The sequence below is a fragment of the Diceros bicornis genome, chromosome 1 (genome assembly GCF_020826845.1).
Source record: "Diceros bicornis minor isolate mBicDic1 chromosome 1, mDicBic1.mat.cur, whole genome shotgun sequence".
NCBI lineage: Eukaryota > Metazoa > Chordata > Mammalia > Perissodactyla > Rhinocerotidae > Diceros > Diceros bicornis.
The window spans coordinates 35295164-35314419 of record NC_080740.1 but is presented as its reverse complement, the minus strand read 5'-3'; the positions used below and the strand labels follow the sequence as shown (position 1 = coordinate 35314419).

At 35.9% G+C, this 19256-nt stretch overlaps 1 protein-coding gene across 6 annotated transcripts in view; it reads right to left on the bottom strand.

Moving 5' to 3' along the window:
• The window catches only part of APC (APC regulator of WNT signaling pathway), a 129120-nt gene that overhangs the window by 90945 nt on the left and 18919 nt on the right, over positions 1-19256 (bottom strand). The window contains exon 1 of one of the 6 annotated variants that reach the window (XM_058538525.1): positions 3506-3615. The exons of the other annotated variants lie outside the window; for them this stretch is intronic. The gene's annotated coding sequence lies outside the window, so the exon portion shown is untranslated. Of the gene's footprint in view, positions 1-3505; positions 3616-19256 lie in introns of those variants that run through there. 6 annotated transcript variants of the gene reach the window in all.

Sequence of the window (19256 nt, the reverse complement as noted above, 5' to 3'; positions counted from 1 at the left end):
GGGAGTGGGAGTGGGGCATGGGAATAAAGGGAAGAAGGCTTGCCTTATATGGACTGATGATGTCATGACTTGATTTACAAAAATAATTTTTGAGAACATATCTATTACATAACAGGTGAGATGCCACCTATACCAAAACAAGAGCTGGTGTACCTTTCCTTCTAATAGTTGCCCAATAGAAATCAAGGACCACACACTACTGACTATTAGAACTAGAAGACCCAGAAATCACTTCATCTAACCTTCTTATTTTACATTCCAACTACTCATTTACATTACATTTACATACATACATAATACTTCAAAAGTAATTTACCTTTCATAACTCTGTGATTCCAAGCAGATTTTACAAGGCACAATGCTTCAAAGAGCAAACCACCACACTCCTCTAAATTAGAAGATATTTTAGATGATATAAACCTTTCAAGATCCTAGAGTAGCCAAAACAATCAGTGTTTAACCAGCAATAATATTTCACATAGTATTATAAGTTTCTTACAGGTTAGTTTCCATGTCTCATTTAACTCTCTAGCACCTTTCATAGGTCTAGCATTTAGTAGGTACTCAAATATGTAGTGAAAGTATTTCCCCAATTTCATTCATCTGTTCTACATCATAATGCCCTATCCCATCTATCCCATCTTGTGTGCTATTTAAAGTTTCACTCAGATTGTAATACAAGAAAAAAAAAAAGGAGAGAGGGAAGGAAAAAATTAAAGAGAACACATTGAACATAAAAAGATTGGTTAAATTATAGGAAATTAGTAGCAGTAAAAAACAGAGAAAAATAGAAAAATATAAATCCAGAGCAATTAATGCATGAAAAACATCAATAAATAACTTTAATTCAGTTCATAGGCATGCTTACGAATATTTAACTTTTTTTTTTTTTTTTTGGTGAGGAAGATTGGCCCTGAGCTAACATCTGTGTCAATCTTCCTCTATTTTGTATATAGGATGCCACCACAGCATGGCTTGTAGATCCACACCTGGGATCTGACCCTGTGAACCCTGGGACACAAAGCGGAGTGCACAAACTTAAGCACTGCGCCACCAGGCCGGCCCCTGAATATTTAACTTTTGAACTCCTTAATAGCTTAATTCTGGCCATGTCAATTAACAATGAATAATTTCAAAGACCACTAAAGCCAAAAGTTCAGTCTTATATTAGGTATTTCATACTATAAGGAAAGAAATCAACTTTCCTTAATTTAGTTCTTTATTTTGTATTTAATTCTGAAAAATATCTCAATCTAATGCTGTTTTACTTAGAAGTGTTCATATATTAATAAGATGATCTTAGAAAAAGTATGTTATGAATGTCATTATGAAAATTGCTGCCTCTCCATTTGCTTAGCTACCAGGTATTTTACAAAGCATTCTTACATCGTAGTTAAAACCCATAACCAAGTTAGATTTCTTTTTCATTTGCTGAATGATTTGTCAATGATTTATATGGCTTTTCAAATAATTTCTGTTATATACTATTTTGTATGTTACGTAATGAGACATTTTAAAGTAGTAGTTTTATAGAGTTAGAATAAAACAGAGTTAGAAGACTTAAGTTCTTTACATCCTTATACAATACATGACCTTGGATAAAGTCACAACATACCTAATTAGGAGTACTCTAACATTTAAAATGAAAATAATGCTACACTGATCTGTTTAAATGGTAAAATAAGATAATTTGTATAAAAATAAGAATCATAACCTCTCAAATCATAAACTCTCAAAAACTGAATGGTATTAGCTATTAAATTTCATTTGGAATTTTAATGTGACATCTTTACTTCTAGCTACAGTTTCCATCAGATTTTAAAAAGAGATCTTAAGGACTATTAACCCTGATATCCATGATCAAATAATTCTTGAAGCAGAAATAATTTTTTAAATAAACATTAAATTGCTTTAATTTATCAATGAAAACTTTATACAGGCTTATTTATTCAAGTCCAATTCCTTATTATCTTGAAAAAAATTACTAAAACAAAATTACAGGTTCTCTCAAGACTTTCTATTACAAGCACTATTTAAGAAACACTGTCACTGATCCTGGAGGGCTTTACAAAGCCACTGTCATCCTATTGAGGGAATCGGGAGGTGTGGCAGGCTGGCTACCATTAATATGTATAAAGATAAAGCATTTAAAATGGTACTCAATCAGAGAACATATATTTTTAGACATTTAAGGAAAGGAAGAAAATAAGTACAATGAAAACACATTATATCAAGAGTATATCTTACAAGTACTCACTAAACAGAAATACATCTAAAAAAAAGCCATCATGCTTTAAATTATGTTTGCCTATAGACTTTATTCAATGATATCTAAAAGTGACCAAAGAGTAATATAAAATTACTTAATATAGATCTTAAATATTAAGCCTACGAAAAATTTATCACTGTAATTTTTCACAAAGCAATTTACATTATAAACTGATTTACTCTTGAATAACCTAATTAATGGCATAAAGCTACACTAACAAAGGAGAAGATCCACTGCTTCATACATAATTTATTAAGACTTCCTATAGGATTTATGTTAAAGCAAAGAATTTGAACATCTCTTTTGTGATAAAGAATCAAAGTGTCTGATACATTCCACTTTCAAAACATTCATAGCCTGATATTTTTCCCACTTTAAAAAACTAAATAATTTTTCTCCTATTCAGGTTGCAATTATAAACTATGGCTTCTTGTAAACGGACTTCTCCCACCAGCATTGCTGCAAGAGTTCTTATTCCTCTGCAGTTGTCTTTTCAGCCTAACAGAGGGAGAAAAGCACTGCTGCAGTCATCTGCAAAAAGCCACTACCGCTGCGTCTGGTAACTAACAAAGACACTGCTATCTTTTTGCCACCTTATTCACAGGGAGTTCACTTAGATGTTTTGCAAAAGCAAGCACTTCTGGAGACCAAAATTTCACCCATCAACCAAAACCACCACTCCAGCTCTGCAGTACCTGCCTCCGCCTCCTCCTCCTCTCTCAAGTAGCCCTTTCCACCAGGTTCAGATCAGCCCTCAGCAGCGGCTCTGCGTCCCCTCTCTTGGCTACCACTGCATGCGTCCTTGTAGCCAGGGAGGAAAAGAAGCCTTTCAATGGGCTAGAGCTTTTGCTCCTCGCCATGAATATGCTCCATTCTTTGTTGTCCTCTACCCGTTTCCTTAGATACTGTTATTCCACTCTACTCTGTCAACAGGCATTATAAAAACAAAACCTCCTTCTAGCTTCAAAACCAGCTCTTTCTCACCAGACTCCCCCTAAAACTCCTACCCCTCCCCCCTTCTTCCTCTTCTGTCAAAAACCCTGGATCAGAAGCACAGGAAATCCATCTCCCGTGCTGCAGTAAGGGGGGAGGGGGGAGACGCCCCTGCCTCCTTGCTTGGCATTTAGCAGTAGACCCTGTGCCAAGGAAAGGTCACTAGTTTCTGACAATGCGAGGGAAAATCGCCTCCTCCTTCCCCCCCGCAGCAAGCCGGGCTATAGTGGCTCCAGCACCTACCCCATTTCCGAGCCCAGCAGCACCTCCATTCCGTCTCCAGTGACACCCGGGCTGTCTGCGCCAATACAGCCACATGTCGGTCACGTGTGCCCGCGCCCAGCCAATCGGCGGGTCCCCGACGGGAATGGGGAGCGCCCTGGTCCGCATCCAGCGGATTACACAGCCCCTTCACGTCCGCTTCCCGACCCGCACTCCACAGCAGGGCACAGGGCCCCGCCCCACCCCACAGCCGGGGAGTCCTAACCCCACCTAGCGCTCGTGGGTACGCCCTCACCACCCCTATCCCATGCAACCCACGGAAGCTGGTGGAGGCTGGTATGCATAATAGGGTGAGGTGGAGGAGGTCCACAGGGCAGAAAGATTAGCATGAGATGCTGGAGGTGGGTGGGTAATAAATTACATTTCATTTGCTAAAATCTGAAGGTTTGCAGCAAAGAGAAAAAGAATTCTATTAATTGTATTATAATGAATAATTTTACATTACAAATCACTGACTTGTTAGGTAAATCACTCAAACTATGTTTGAATTAAAAATACAGTTACCGGAAAAGCTATGATGGCAGCACAGTAGAGTGGTTGAGATCAGAATCATGGAGTCACAGGGTCTGAGCTGTCTGCTCCTGCCACTTACTAGCTGTGTGACTTTATTCATTTAAAGGCTCAGCGCTTCAATTCCCTCTATAAAATGGGAGTAGAAGTTATAGAATAGAGGAGTTAATATACATAAAGCTATATTTAGAGCAGTCCCTGACACAATAAGTGCTGTTAGCTACTATTAATCTAAGACTTAATTTAATATTTTAATGCAAATTCTATATTTCATTTAAATCTAACCAACTAAAGCTAAAATTACTAATTTTTATAAGTTAGAAAAACAAAATCCAAATTGCCAAGAATTTAAAGTGGATTTAAATTGTGGTTTAAATGGGGGGGAACTAGTTCCCCTGATCTATTTCAAACTTAACTTCAGGTTTTTAAATGAAATATATTTACTATAATTGTTTCTTAATTTTTCAAATTAATAGCATGAGAAGAAACAAGCTATTAAACACCACGTTTTGCAGCAATCCATGTTATTAAAAATTGTATAAATTGGAAAAGTAATAGACATACAGCAAGATGTTCATAGATGCACACACAACAGATGTTCCTAGGGTTTATTCTCGGAAGGGGGGATTATGGAGTGATTTCTGCTTTTCCTCTGTGCTTTTGGATACTTTTCTTTTTCTCTATGTTACAATGCCAGACATACAGCAAATACCCCCTAAATATTAGTTGAATGAACAAATGAACATATACTAACCACATATTACTAGTAATTAGAAAAATTATATATTAAAAGTTGAAATATATTTAGAAACAATTTCCCTTCATATTTGAAATAAAGGAAACGTGAATCAATTTGGTTCTATCTTAAATATCCCTTTTGTCAAGATGACTTAGTTTTACAGAAGGCTTCCAAGACCCTCTTACTGAAAGTACATGATTCATCAAACAGGACTTATATAGTCATTGACTATGTGTGATAAATTCAGCATAGATAATTTCTCATAAGGCTTAAAACTTCTGGAAAGAAAAAGTACACTTCAAAACAAAGAATATATTTTAGAAGTTCCTAAAAATAACTTCTTAGTACCCTAAGAAACAACTCCATTACTTTTGACTCAGACTACGATTCAAGCTATTATTTAGTAAACCAGTTTGTAGCCAAAATATTTGTCTAAATTTTTATTACATGTATTGTAGAAGTTAGTGATTCAAATGACAAGAATTTAAAGAAAGCTATGACCATTACATGCTCATTATTCACTATGATTCAAATCTAAAAGCAAGCCAATCTAAAAACTTTACATTTTACAATGTTGCTAACTGAATTATTAAGATTTTCAAACCAGCTTCCTCGAGGATTCCAAAAAGTTTGATCTGTATTTTACTTTAAAAATATATTTAGCTATTTTAAAAACTATAATTAAAAACATATACAATCAAAATGTGTTGGGCCAAATTTGAACACAATGCAGATCACTGAAGCATTAATTTGTGCTACTAGGTTTGTACATATCTCACAATAAAGCTCCTGCCACCCCTGTTTAATTAAAAATGTTATCATTTATACTACATATATTCATATGCATTAAAATATTTTCTGATAAAAATTAAATACAGAAATAAATTGTATGTTAAGGCTATTATAAGACTGCAGTGACAAACATGCCCCTGATTTCAAATATCTGTTGTTCATTATGATCAGCTTGATTGTTTTTAGTAAATGTTCATAAGTAAATGTTATAAATATGAACATATAGTTCACCTTAAACAAAAAAACTCTGAACCTTCTGTAGCTTAAAAAAAATTTAATGACTAAATAGGATTAATAGCAGTCTTAATGTCTTAAATCTTGCATTCCATTTTAACATAGACATGTTTGGCCTAATTTAAGACTTGTGATTTTAAAAACTGACAAGAAGAATATGGGCAACAATATTAACTAGTATAAAATGAGTTAAAATTAGTGCTCCTTTCAGTTATCTTAATTGACTCTTGAGCTTTGTCAATACTTAAAGAGAAAGATTCTCTTACTGGAGACCTCAGATACAGTAGAACAGAATAGATTTATGCCTACCAAGAGAAGAACAAAAGGTTTTTTTCTTTAAAAATAATAATTATGGATTGAAAAAGCACATGCTAGTGTAAATCTAAGCTCTTCAGGTGCTAAGGCATCAAATAAAGCTCAGACTCACTCAGAAACTTTCCAGTCTTTAGATTTATACTGGGTCATGGTATAAGGAAAAAGCATAAGAAGAAAATAAAATGGGTCAGATTTCCAAGGCCAAACTGGTCGTGAAGATCAATTCTCCCATCTTTTCTATATTTTTGATGGGACATGGGAAGGAGCTGAAATGTTGCAATGGCAATGGGATTTTTAGTGATGTATAAACTATGTGGGAGATATATTCATAGTCTTGTACAAGCCAGACTTATTGTGGTGTTCTGTGTTACCTCAAGGGGCCAAAGTGTCTCAAAGAAATGTTCCTAGCACCAATAACAGAATCTTAATTAGTTTTTCTTCCTCCAATCTTTCTTCTCCCTAATCAACAAATATCAAAATAGTTTTTTACACCCCTGCTCAAGAATATTTCATGGCTTTCCCTGCTGACAGTGGAATTGAGATATTTTGGAGTTTAATCATGGAGTGTCCTGAATGGCATGTTAATCAGTCTTCCTACACTAAAAGGCTTCTTACATGTATTAAGTTTCCTATGGCTGCCATAACAAATTACCACAAATTTCGTGGCTTAAAACAAAATTTATTCTCTTACAGTCTTATAGTTCAGAAGTCCAAAATAGGTCTCATTGAGCTAAAATCAAAGTGTTCTGCAGGGCTGCACTCCTTTCTGGAGGCTCTAAGGGAGAACCTGTTTACTTCCCCTTTCCAGCTTCTGGAGACCAACCACATTCTTTGGTTCAAGGCCTCCTTCCTCCATCTTCAAAGCTAGCAATGGTGGACTGAGTCCTTCTCAATTTGCAGCACTCTGACCTTGCTTCTCTTATCATTATCTCTTTCTTTGACTCTAGTTCTTCTGCTTCCCTCTTCCACTTCTAAGGACTCACTTTAAAGACCCTTACATTGGCCCACCTCAACAATCCAGGATAATCTCCCTATTTTCAGGTTACCTGATTAGCAACCGTAATTCCTCCTGCAACCTTAATTCCCCTTTGTTACATAATCTAACATATTCTCAGGTTCTGGGGATTAGGACGTGGACATCTTTGGGGAGCCACTATTCTACCTACCACACTACAGCTTTATTCCAGAACCTGCATCCTAATAATAGTCTAATCAAACTAAACAATAAGCCATTTTTAAAACTCACCTTAAACATAGAGTTTTTTTGCCTTTACTCTAATGTGATATGGTAGAGAGCTCCAGCATATGGAGAATGAAGACTTAGGTTCAAAGTTTTGTCTCTTTCATTTTGTAGCTCTATGACTCTGGATAAGTCACTTAACTATTCTAAGACTTGGCTACTCTTTCATCTGTAAAATGAGAATATCTGTTTGGCTTACTTTATAGAGCTATCCTAAGGATCAAATGTGTTAACTATGAACAAACTTTTTAAACTATGAAATACTTTTAAAAAGTAAAGGACTATAAATTGCTCTATTGGTCCAAATCAAGGTTCAGCTTAAACATACATTTCCATGAAGTAATCTATCATCCCACCTAGAATCTATTCACCCTCTTCTTCCCTTCATTGTTCCTACCTCTCTTATGGCACAAACACATTTTGCACCTCTAGGTGTATATCTCCTTTCCCATTCCTGACTATAAGCAACTTGAGGGAAGAGCCAAAGCTGATTTTATCTTGTATGTCTCATGGTGTGTACCACAACATTTTGTACATAGTAAGAGTTCATGGAATATTAGTTTAGGAATGACTTAAAATTAATCTCCAAAGGGCATCCAATGTAGATGTCCTCATGGAATAACAGCAGAGCAAATGCTGAATAATATTATTGCAAAATATACTTTCTACAGGGGCCAGCCCGGTGGCGCAAGTGGTTAAGTGTGCGCGCTCCACTGAGGCGGCCCGGGGTTCACCGGTTCAGATCCCGGGCACGCACCAAAGCACCGCTTGTCAAGCCATGCTGTGGCGGCGTCCCATATAAAGTGGAGGAAGATGGGCATGGATGTTAGCCCATGGCCAGTCTTCCTCAGCAAAAAAAAAAAGAGGAGGATGGGCAGATGTTAGCTCAGGGCTGATCTCCTCACAAAAATAAATAAATAAATAAATAAAATATACTTTCTACAGTGGAAATGGAACACTTTAAATAAAAACTCTGGGGCCCTTTAGGTGAAAAAACTGCAATGCAGTCTTGGGACTAAGTTTCTGAGGTTAGGTGGCTGCACAGTAGAATCACTTTAGGAGCTTGAGGAGTTTTTAAAACACCATTAAGTTAGAATCTCTAAGGATGAGGCCCAGGTATTGGTATGTGCTGCCAGGACTGAGAAACACCAAGTACTACTATAACTTCTGCTGTCAAAGCTCTCACTGCAATATGGTAGGGAGACCATTTTGAAATGCCTTTTAATAAGAGTGCTGAACAGCCTAAGGCCCTGCTTACAGGAGAAAACACTTACTTTTTCCTGTCAAAAAGCTTCCTAGTTATGTATCAGCAATTAACATGAGAAAAAATTAGTAGGACTAATAAATATACAGAAAATGTTTTAGTACCTTAAGGAATAAAAGAAATAGAAATAAAAACAAGAATATCATTTTCGTCTATTAAATAGGCAATGATATTTCAAAATAATACTGTTGATTAGTGAGGATGCATGAAAATAGGCAGTAGGTTTCAAAAGTCCTTAAAATGCTCACACTGAAGTAAGTTCGGCTAAAAGAAATTATCCTATGTACAATCAGATATATGCATAAAGATTTATATTCAGTAATATTCAGTATTGTTTACACTAGTGAAATGTCAGAAACAACTTCAATGACTGATAACAATAGCTTGGTTAATTACATTTTTGGTACACTTAAAGATGATTAAAGTTATGTCGGAGATACAAGTGCATAAAAAAGGATAAAATATTTAGGAATAAATTTAACCAAGGAGGTGAAAGATCTGTATACTGAAAACTATAAGACTCTGATGAAAGAAATTGAAGACGACACATATAAATGGAAAGATATTCCATGCTCATGGTTTGGAAGAATTATTATTATTAAAATGTCCATATCACCCAAAGCAATCTACAGATTCAATGCAATTCCTATCAAAATTCCAATGGCATTTTTCATGGAAATAGAACAAACAATCCTAAAATTTGTGTAGAACCACAAAAGACCCTGGATAGCCAAAGCAATCTTGAGAAAGAACAAAGCTGGAGGCATCATATTTCTTGATTTCAAACTATATTACAAAGCTATAGTAATAAAAACAGTATGGTATTGGCATAAAAACAGACATATAGATCAACGGAACAGAATAGAGTGCCCAGAAATAAACCCACACATATATGGTCAATTAATTTATGGCAAAGTAGCCAAGAATAATGGAGAAAGGACAGTCTCTTCAATAAATTGTGCTGGGAAAACAAAACAATGAAATTGGATTCCTATCTTATATCATGCACAAAAATCAACTTAAAATGGATTAAAGCCCTAAATTTAAGACCTAAAACCACAAAACTCCTAGAAGAAAATATTGGAGGTAAGTTCTTTGACAATGGTCTTGGCAATGATTTTTTGGATTTGACACCAAAAAAAGGGCAACAAAAGCAAAAGTAAACAACTGGGACTATATCAAACTAAAAAGCTTCTGCACAGCAAAAGAAGCCATCAACAAAATGAAAAAACAACCTATGGAATGGGACAAAAAATTGTAAATCATATATCTGATAAGGGGTTAATATCCAAAATATATAAAGAACTCACACAACACAACAGTAAAAACACAATCTGATTAAAAAATGGGCAAAGGAACTGAACAGACAGTTTTCCAAAGAAGACATCCAAACGGGCAACAGGTACACGAAAAGATGCTCAACGTCACTAATCATCAGGGAAATGCAAATCAAAAGCACAACGACATCACCTCACACCTGTTAGGATGGTTGTCATCAAAAAGACAAGAGATAACAAGTGTTGGGGAGGATGTGGTGAAAAGCGAACCCTTGGGGACTGCTGGTGGGGATGTAAATTGGTGCAGCCATATGAAAAACAGTATGAAGGTACCTCAAGAAATTAAAAATAGAACTACGATATGATCCAGCAACCCCACTTTCGGTTATATATCCAAAGGAAAGGAAAACAGGATATGGAAGAGATATCTGCACTTCCATGTTCCCTGCAGCATTATTCATAGTAGCCAAGATATAGAAACAACCTAAATGTCCATCAACAGATGAATGGATACAGACAATGCAATATATACATACAATGGAATATTATTCAGCCATGAGAAAGAAGGAAATCTTACCATTTGGACAACATGGGCGGACTTTGAGGGCATTATGCTAAGTGAGATAAGCCAGACAGAGAAAAGACAAACACTGTATGGTATCACTTATATATGGAACTTAAATAAGAAGTCAAACTCATAGAAATAAAAATAAAATCAAACTATATCATAGAAGATAATTATATGATTATAATAATATAATTCATGTAATATTAAGCAAAATGCAGAATACTATATGTTTAACATGATACCAATTAGCTTTCTTTTTTTTAATGAATTATATATGTGCACAGAGAAGACTAGAAAGAGATAACCAAAATATCAAGTGCCCTCCCTGGGTGTAGGATTACAGAAGTTCTAATTTTTCTGAATTTTATAAAATTTCCACAACCTAAAACATAATATTTCTGTAATTTTTTTTCAAAATTCAAGTACTTCTAAATTGGACACAGTTTGAAATCAAAACATTTGAAGGAGAGAGAAATTAACATTTATTTTTCATCTAATCTGTGGCCAAAGGTAGATTCAGATTTTGGTTGGGCCAGAAGCATATCTAAATTGTGGGGGTGTCTTCCTTAAGGAAAATATAAATTAATTAAAAATTGGTAGGGTGGCTGCAAAAGGGCCTAGGAAGGGCCCATGCAGTTAAGTGCATTAAACTTCATTAGTTTCATGATAAATCTGCTTCTAAACCAGTAGGAGACATTGTTAGGCAAATATATATAATCTCCTCTAACCCTAATAAAATTTGTGTAGAGATAAAAAAAAGATCACTATTCACACACATAGAGAATTGCAGCTCAAAGAAATTTAAAAACTCATCCAAGTACACACAACAGTGAAGTGACAGTCTGACTCCTAAACCAGTGTTGATCAAACTGCTTCATCCTCCAGGTCTCAAAGGCACATCCCTAAACTAAGTTAGATCTAAGTATGTTATCTCCCAGGGCAGCTTGTACTTCTGCAGAGCTTCACGCCTCATAAAATGTTACTTGTTCAATTATTATCATCCTGATGATTACTGCAGCCCCCGGCTCTACAGCAGTAGGTGCTCAATAAATATTAATTGAACGAATGCATTTTTTATATTCAGAGTAAGTGAAAACAAGAAAACTCAAACGGCTTCGAAAATTATTTGGAATCCACAATAAATCCTCTTTACCCATAAATTTTTATCAGTAACAACAGATTTCTCTGGAAGATATCTAGAACAAAATTTCTTTAAATGCAGGAGACATTTTTATGTAATTTAGTTAAATAACTAAAGAGAAACAGAGTTTGGGGTTGTTTTATGGGGATGTGGCAAATACAAGGCAATGTCTGGTAGTGGGCACATCAGTAACAGCAAAAGAGATCAGAAAAACTGTCAATGACTCCATAATGGCTACTCCGTCTGAGTTAATTCTGCTTCACTGCCCTTGTATGATGTTAAATACATTAAATATGTATTAGGTTAAATACGCCCTGGTGTTCCTCTAGTGAATATGCTACATTACATGGTAAAAAGGTCTTGGCAGATGTAATTAAGGTTATTAATTAGCAGACTTTAAAATAAAGAGATTACCTTGGGTGGGCCCAGTGTAATCACACGAGCCCTTAAAAGCTTCAAACCATTCACTGCCTTCCCAATGAAATGAGAATAAATTTCAAATTCCCTATTTTGGTTTACAAAACCACGTAATCTAGCTCCTGTTCCCACTCCCCCTCTCCTTTCCTGTCTCCCCTTCTCTTCACTCTCCTTTGCCTTTGCGCTGCCTTTCCTTCAGCCTCAAGAACTCTCTTCCCAAATCTTCAAATGACTGTTCCATCTCATCATTCAGGTCTAGGCATAAATGTCACATCTTCAAAGAGTTCTTCCATGATCACCTTATCAACGTTGGGACTGTCCTTAAACTTTCTATCACATCATGCTGTTTTGTCCTCAAATCATTTAAGAATTAAAAGGTTCTATCTATGTAACTATTTATGTAATTCTGTCTCCTTCATCACTGTTTCCCAAACTGGAACATAAACTCCATGAGGACAGGAACCTAGGTTCTTATGTACTGCTGTTTCCTTCACACCTAGAACAGTGCTTGGTAAGCATTCAATACATATTGTTGAATGTATGAATGTAGATGACATAAAGATGAATTAAACATCAAGCTACAATCTAGTAGGGGACCTAAAACATTTACAACAAAAGTTTTAATACAAAGCAACATGTGTGTCAAAGGATGAGATATTAGATCATTTATAGCTAGGTAATCAAGAAAGATTTCAGAGAGAAAGCAGCAACAGAACTAGCCTTGAAAGATGTTTAGGAATTTTTCAGGGCAGAGATTTTGATCATGTCTGTTAGATTAAAAAATTTAGACTTTACCTTATAGGCAATGAAAAACACAGATGTTTCAAATAAGGAAGGATACATTATTAGAGCAAGAACAACAAAAACTAAGAGGACTAGTTTCTAGTTCCTACTCAAGAGGAGCAATAATCAGAAATCATATGCATACTAATACTAATTTATAGTTAAATTTAATGGCCAAAGACTTTTTCAGTTGGAAAATATGATTGCAGGAAAAAACACTAAATTTATACTCTATAAGGAATGTAATTTTGTTTTATTTGGTGTTATTTTGACAACATAGTTATTTATTAATTTTATGTTGTTAATTAAACAAAAAAACAAAATCATCTTTGGCAATCATTTTACCCAATTAATAAAATATTCACATGTTTGCGTATAAGTAAAGGAAAATTTTTTCTAAGTTCTTAACATGCCCTAATTTGGTAAAGTTCCAGTTTCAGGGCATCCAATGTTTTATTTTTTATTTATTTATTTTTTTAAAGATTTTATTTATTTATTTTTTTCCCACCCAAAGCCCCAGTAGATAGTTGTATGTCATAGCTGCACATCCTTCTAGTTGCCGTATGTGGGACACGGCCTCAGCAGGGCCGGAGAAGTGGTGCGTCGGTGCGCGCCCGGGATCCGAACCTGGGCCGCCAGCAGCGGAGTGCGCGCACTTAACCACTAAGCCACGGGGCAGGCCCCTACGGTGCCTCCTATGTTTTAAACTATCCTTCCTCAGGGAAAAAAAAATTCTTATTAATTTTTTAAAACTAAATGTTTAAAACAAGATTTTATGCTTGCCTTTTTAAAATATGTCTTAATGATTTTAACTTTGATCTTTACTGAAAACCTAAAACAGCTATAAGATTGCTCCCCAAGGTACAATTTACAATATAAACTCATAAACCCTATTCATAAGGATAACATTTTAACACTAAAGAGCTCCATGACTTAAGCTCACCAAACAGTACCATATGTTTATGGTATACACTGTGAATTCAAGAAAGAGGAGCACATAGAATGAGTTTTCTTAAAAAGTCTTTCTCCCAGGAAAATATGATTAAAAACTGATAAAAATCATAGTGATATGATTATCACTTTAACATTTAAAATATCATAAAACCTGGATTACTTGATGATTCATTTATCAATTTATAACACAAATTAGCCTATGAAATACATCAGATTGATAAGAAAAAAACCAATTTTAATTGACGTTAAAAATAAAATTTGGTACACAGGAAAGAATAAATATATGGCCTAATAAGGTGTCTACCTTATTTATTAGAATCTTAAACCAAATCCTTGGGTCAAGACTTTTATTCTCATACCAATATCCCCAAATTCTTAACTTGGATGAGAAAATAATCACTTTTTCAACATCCTGTATACCAACTGCAGATGCTATTGCCTAATTCTTTAACATTTTCTTCCTTTTTGTATGTCTTCCCTCCCTCTTCCTTTACGCCGAATTTTAAACATCTAAGGCAAAGTATAGATTATAAAATTATTTCACTTCTGGATATGTGAAGATAAATGTTTGTTATTATAGGCTAAATAATCCAAAATTATTATGTAAAATTAAAAAAAAAAATCTACCTAGCATTACTGGACTGTGTCCATCAAATCAGAAACCTCTGGGTCACTTGGACTACCCCCAGTAGGACAGGACCTAATATAGAGCTTCATTTTAAGGATTAGGAGCTGCCTAATAAAAGAGTTCGAAATGAATACTTACTATTATATTCTAAGAGTTGAAAGAGAGAAAGGAAGACGAAGGCAAACTAGCAAATGTAATTCCCTCTTTCAATATAGATTAATCTTTTTAAAACTAAAACTTCATGTTTACTTTGTAAATCTTTTTAAATGTTCTTTGCCAAGTCCTCCAAGATTGGGTAGAATTATTTGAAGTATCACGGAGCTTTTTTTTTTTTTGAGGAAGATTGGCCCTGCGCTAACATCCGTTGCCAATCTTCCTCTTTTTTTCTTTTTCTCCTCAAAGCCCCAGTACATTGCTGGTTTTCACAACTGTAGAGTTGTTGCTCTTCTACGTGGGACGCCGCCTCAGCATGGCTTGATGAGCGGTGAGTAGGTCCGCACCCAGGATGGGAACCAGCAAACACCGGGCTGCTGAAGCAGAACACATGAACTTAACCGCTATGCCACCGGGCCGGCCTCCTCACAGACCTTTTATAGAAGCAAAAAGTAAGATTTCTTAAGAATGGGACTAAATTTCATTTCACATTCAAATACCTTCCTCAACAGACACCAGCAATCAATAAGCACCCTGATATCAAACCAGTCTGCACCTACACAATACGATAAAGGCATTTTCTTAATCTTTTCCCAAAGAAGGTCTGCTATTTAATTCAAACAAATAGTTAGATCTGCTCAATATAACACTTGGGACTTCCATGGAAAAGAGATCTTTTTGATACTTGTTCTTTTATAACAGAGAATAAAGAAAGTTCTTTAAAAAAAAGAAAAAAAGTCTCCTATGCAGTGATAAGACAACCTATGCTCAATAAAACACTTGGGACTTTAATGGAAAAGAGATCTTTTTGATACTTGTTCTTTTATAATAGAGAATAAAGAAAGTTCTTTAAAAAAAAGAAAAAAAGTCTCCTATGCAGCAAAAAGACAACTGGACAAACGGGCTGGATTTATCAACCATTGTTTTACACAGTCTATATAAAATCTTATTTGCCTGGAAGCTAGGAGGGTTGATCCCCCATCCCCTGCCCCAGCACTTCTTTTGAAATAGTTTTTTGTCTAACACTACTTTGGTTAAGAACACTATGCTTCTTGAATGTTTTAAAAAATACTCAAGAAACTTAACAGTGGCTTCCTCTAGGAAACCACTTTACTGTTTAAATTTTTAACAGTGATCTGTACTACTTTTACATTAATAACAACAACAACAACAAGCACCCAGCACTAAGCTATACTTAAAAAATAATTCATAATGGCCAGCTTCTGGAAAGACCCTTCAAGATTAGTATTTTCTACCTTTCAGAGTGTTCAGTCAGTAATAAAATAAAATGAACTCCAAGCTCATTAGCACTACATGTAAGGTCCTTTACGATCTGAGCCCTTGATACTTCACCCTTACCCAGGGCCATCCAACTGCTCTCTACCTATACTCTGACTCCAACCATGTGGACTCTTGTGCACTCACCACCAACTCACTGTACTCACTATTTTGTCTCCTGGAAGGTTCTCACACCCACTTTTTCACCTAGCTAACGCTGACCCATTTTTTAGGACTCAGTTTAGAAGACAACTCCCAAAAGCTTTCTCTAACTCCTCTTGCCAGAGTCAGATCCCCACTCCCCCAATATGCTTCCAGAGGTCCCTGAGATTACCAGCTATCTCATTTACCACACACTTGGGATTACTTATTTGGTGATCTTTCTCACTAAGCTTCTTGAGGACAATACAATGTCATCGTTGTATTCTCAAAAGCTAGTATTCTGCCTGGTCCAAAGTAGTTACTCAAATATTTGTGGAATATGAATGAACTCCTCTCATACGTCAAGATCCAATTCTGTGAAGATGTCTCTAACTATCCCAAGTAGTCAGAAGCTTTTCCCTCTATGCTCCCATAGTACTTAAATCAATTAACAACTCAACTTAGACCTATTTTCCCCCATAAGACTGTGACCTGAACAAGGAGCTCTGTCTTCATCTTCCCAAATACACAAGCACTGTCTCAGATATCTATTTATTTATCTAAATATTTCTTGAGCATGAAGTGAATATTCCTTAAAAAGTACACATGAAAAAAGAACAAGCATAGGATAGCCTGCTCATTTCTTATTTATTTCTCCATCTTTACTAATAATAAGAGATGATAAAGCTCTAAAAACATTTTGTGCTTGCTTTAGGATTAGGGATAGGAAGCCATTAAAAGACTAAACTATTCCCCAGATAGCTCCTTATCCCCTGACTTCCTGAAACTACTTTCTTTTTCATCCAAATTCTATTCTCATTTCTAACAATTACTCCTGTGACCCCACAAAACTAGAGCCCTGCCAGTAGCTTATAAGTAGGGAAGTCAGTAATAATAGAGGCAGTAATGGTATGGTAAGGAGGGGAAACTTACTTCAGGGCAACCAGGAGAGATGAAATGTTTCTAACAACCTGAATTGAAAAGCTGAATGCATTTTCCTCTAGAAATAGTGTTATTCAATAGTATACATGGTAGTTATGGGAGTTAATACTGCATATGGATTAAATGGTCCGTGGGCAGGGCTGGGGACATAATCATTATAATCAACACTATTCCTATGAGACCATACCAGATGTTTAGATTTTGTACTAGATATTCCTCTCTTCATATTTCTCCCTCTGACAAAAGAAAATCTGAATTTCACAACAGGTTTGGCATAGTGTTTAACATACTTAATATAACAGCACAGAAATTTATGTAACTCCCATAAACAGTATACTTTAGTACTACTGTTCTAAAAATACAAGAGACTAATGTACCAATAAATTAATCAATTAACTCCCCTATAACTTCAAGCTCTTTAATGAATATCCTCTTCACCTATTTATCTTAGTTGAAATCTGATGACACCACTTTCTTTGCAATTTTCTCAATGGGAGACTTTTTCCCTCTCATATACCATGTACTTTAGGCCAGGAGATAGGAATGGCAGGATGTTGAAGGGGCCCAGGGAAGGGAAGGATGTACTCCTTGCATCCAATTACCACTTCCAAACCATTTTCCCTACTTCTTTAAATACCTAAGCTCTTTTGACACACTATTCAGCCATGCACCTACTATTGCCCCCAGCACTCTTCTCCATTCTTACCCCACATCCTTCTCAGTGACTTCAAAGTCTGTGGATTACTCACTTTCTTAACTTCTTTACCTCCAAATACCCACTCTCATGACCAGGTTCAGGGCCTTGTCATCATCAATAACTGTACCAACTCCAAAACCTTACTCAAAAATCTCAATTACGAAAGTTCCAGTTTCTGAAGCATATCTCTTACCCCTCTAGTTCACTCTACTATCTCCAAATGCAACATTCTTTTACCTCATTGAGTTTATCAATCTAATGTTCTCATCATTTTTCACTATCCATTACTTTCATCTTTACTTTCCTCCTTAGACTCAACAATAACCAAATAACCACTCCCTTTCAGTCACTCAAACCCCTCATTTCTCTCTCCCCCTATTATATCTACCTGGTAAAACCCCAGCTCTGGTTGAAACTATTCTGTTTTTGCACGCTTGCATCAGAGTAGCTTATTATGCAGAAAAGGGGGGGAAATCAGATACTACGGCTGGCTGGTTTCACTTTAAATTGACAACTATAAACATGAAAGGATATTCAACACTGACCGGCAGGACTACTGAGTTTCCTAGAAATTCTACTTTCCCACTTTCTGAGTTAATTTCTTCATACCTTTTTTCTCTCCTCAAACCTGTAACACACCTATTTTCCTCCCTATGCCACTCTCAGTTGAAGATCTACTTCATTCCATTAGAGAGAAATTCCCTCAAATTTCCCTACCAAGCCTGCACTGCTTCACTCTCATTAAAATGTGCACCCCCGCTCCTACCAAAGACCAATACCCTCACTTGGGCAATGGATTCCAACTACTCTTGTCTTTTCATGAAGTCACCTTCGATTAGCCTGTCTCTCCTGTGTAATCAATTCCTTCTTTTCTACTGGATCATTCTCATGAACACACAAACATGCTCTAATATCACTCATCTTTACAAATCCCTTTCTTGACCTTACCCCCAATACACACTAGATATGACCCCATTACTCTGTTCTACTCACAGCAAAACTTCTTGATCTAGTAGCCTTCATTTCCTGGCTCTATTTTCTCACCTCTAATTCACTCTTTAACCTACCTTAATCCTAAACAATTTCCTGAAGCTCAACTGTCAAGGTTACCAATGACCACCATGTGGCCAAATTCCATCCTCTCATCTTAGTACAACCTCTTAGTAACATTAGAGAAAGCTGATTACTCTCTTCTACCTGAAATAGACGTCTTCTCTTGGCCTCCAGGACATATTCTCCAGGTTTTCCTCCTCCCTCTAATTTCCTTTAATGGCTCTGCCTCTTCACTAGTCTTCTAAAAGATGGAGTGCCTCAAGGCTTGCTCTAGGACTGCTTTCTCTCTTCACTATTTCCTCCTCATTCCAAGGCTTTAACCATCATCTATATGATGCTAAATCTCAAATTTATATCTCCATCCTAACCCTCTCCTCTGAATATCTATCTCATATTTCAGTTGGATGTCTGAGACATCAAAACTAAACAAACACTTGATCCACAAATCTCCCTGCCACCGCCTCACCAGAAGTAAGTCTTCAAATTCTTACTCCTCTAAAGATTACCCTCAAACATAACACATGGACAAATTTGTTCTCAGTTTTATCTTATAGTGGCAGCCTTATTCTTTCTTCCACACTATTCC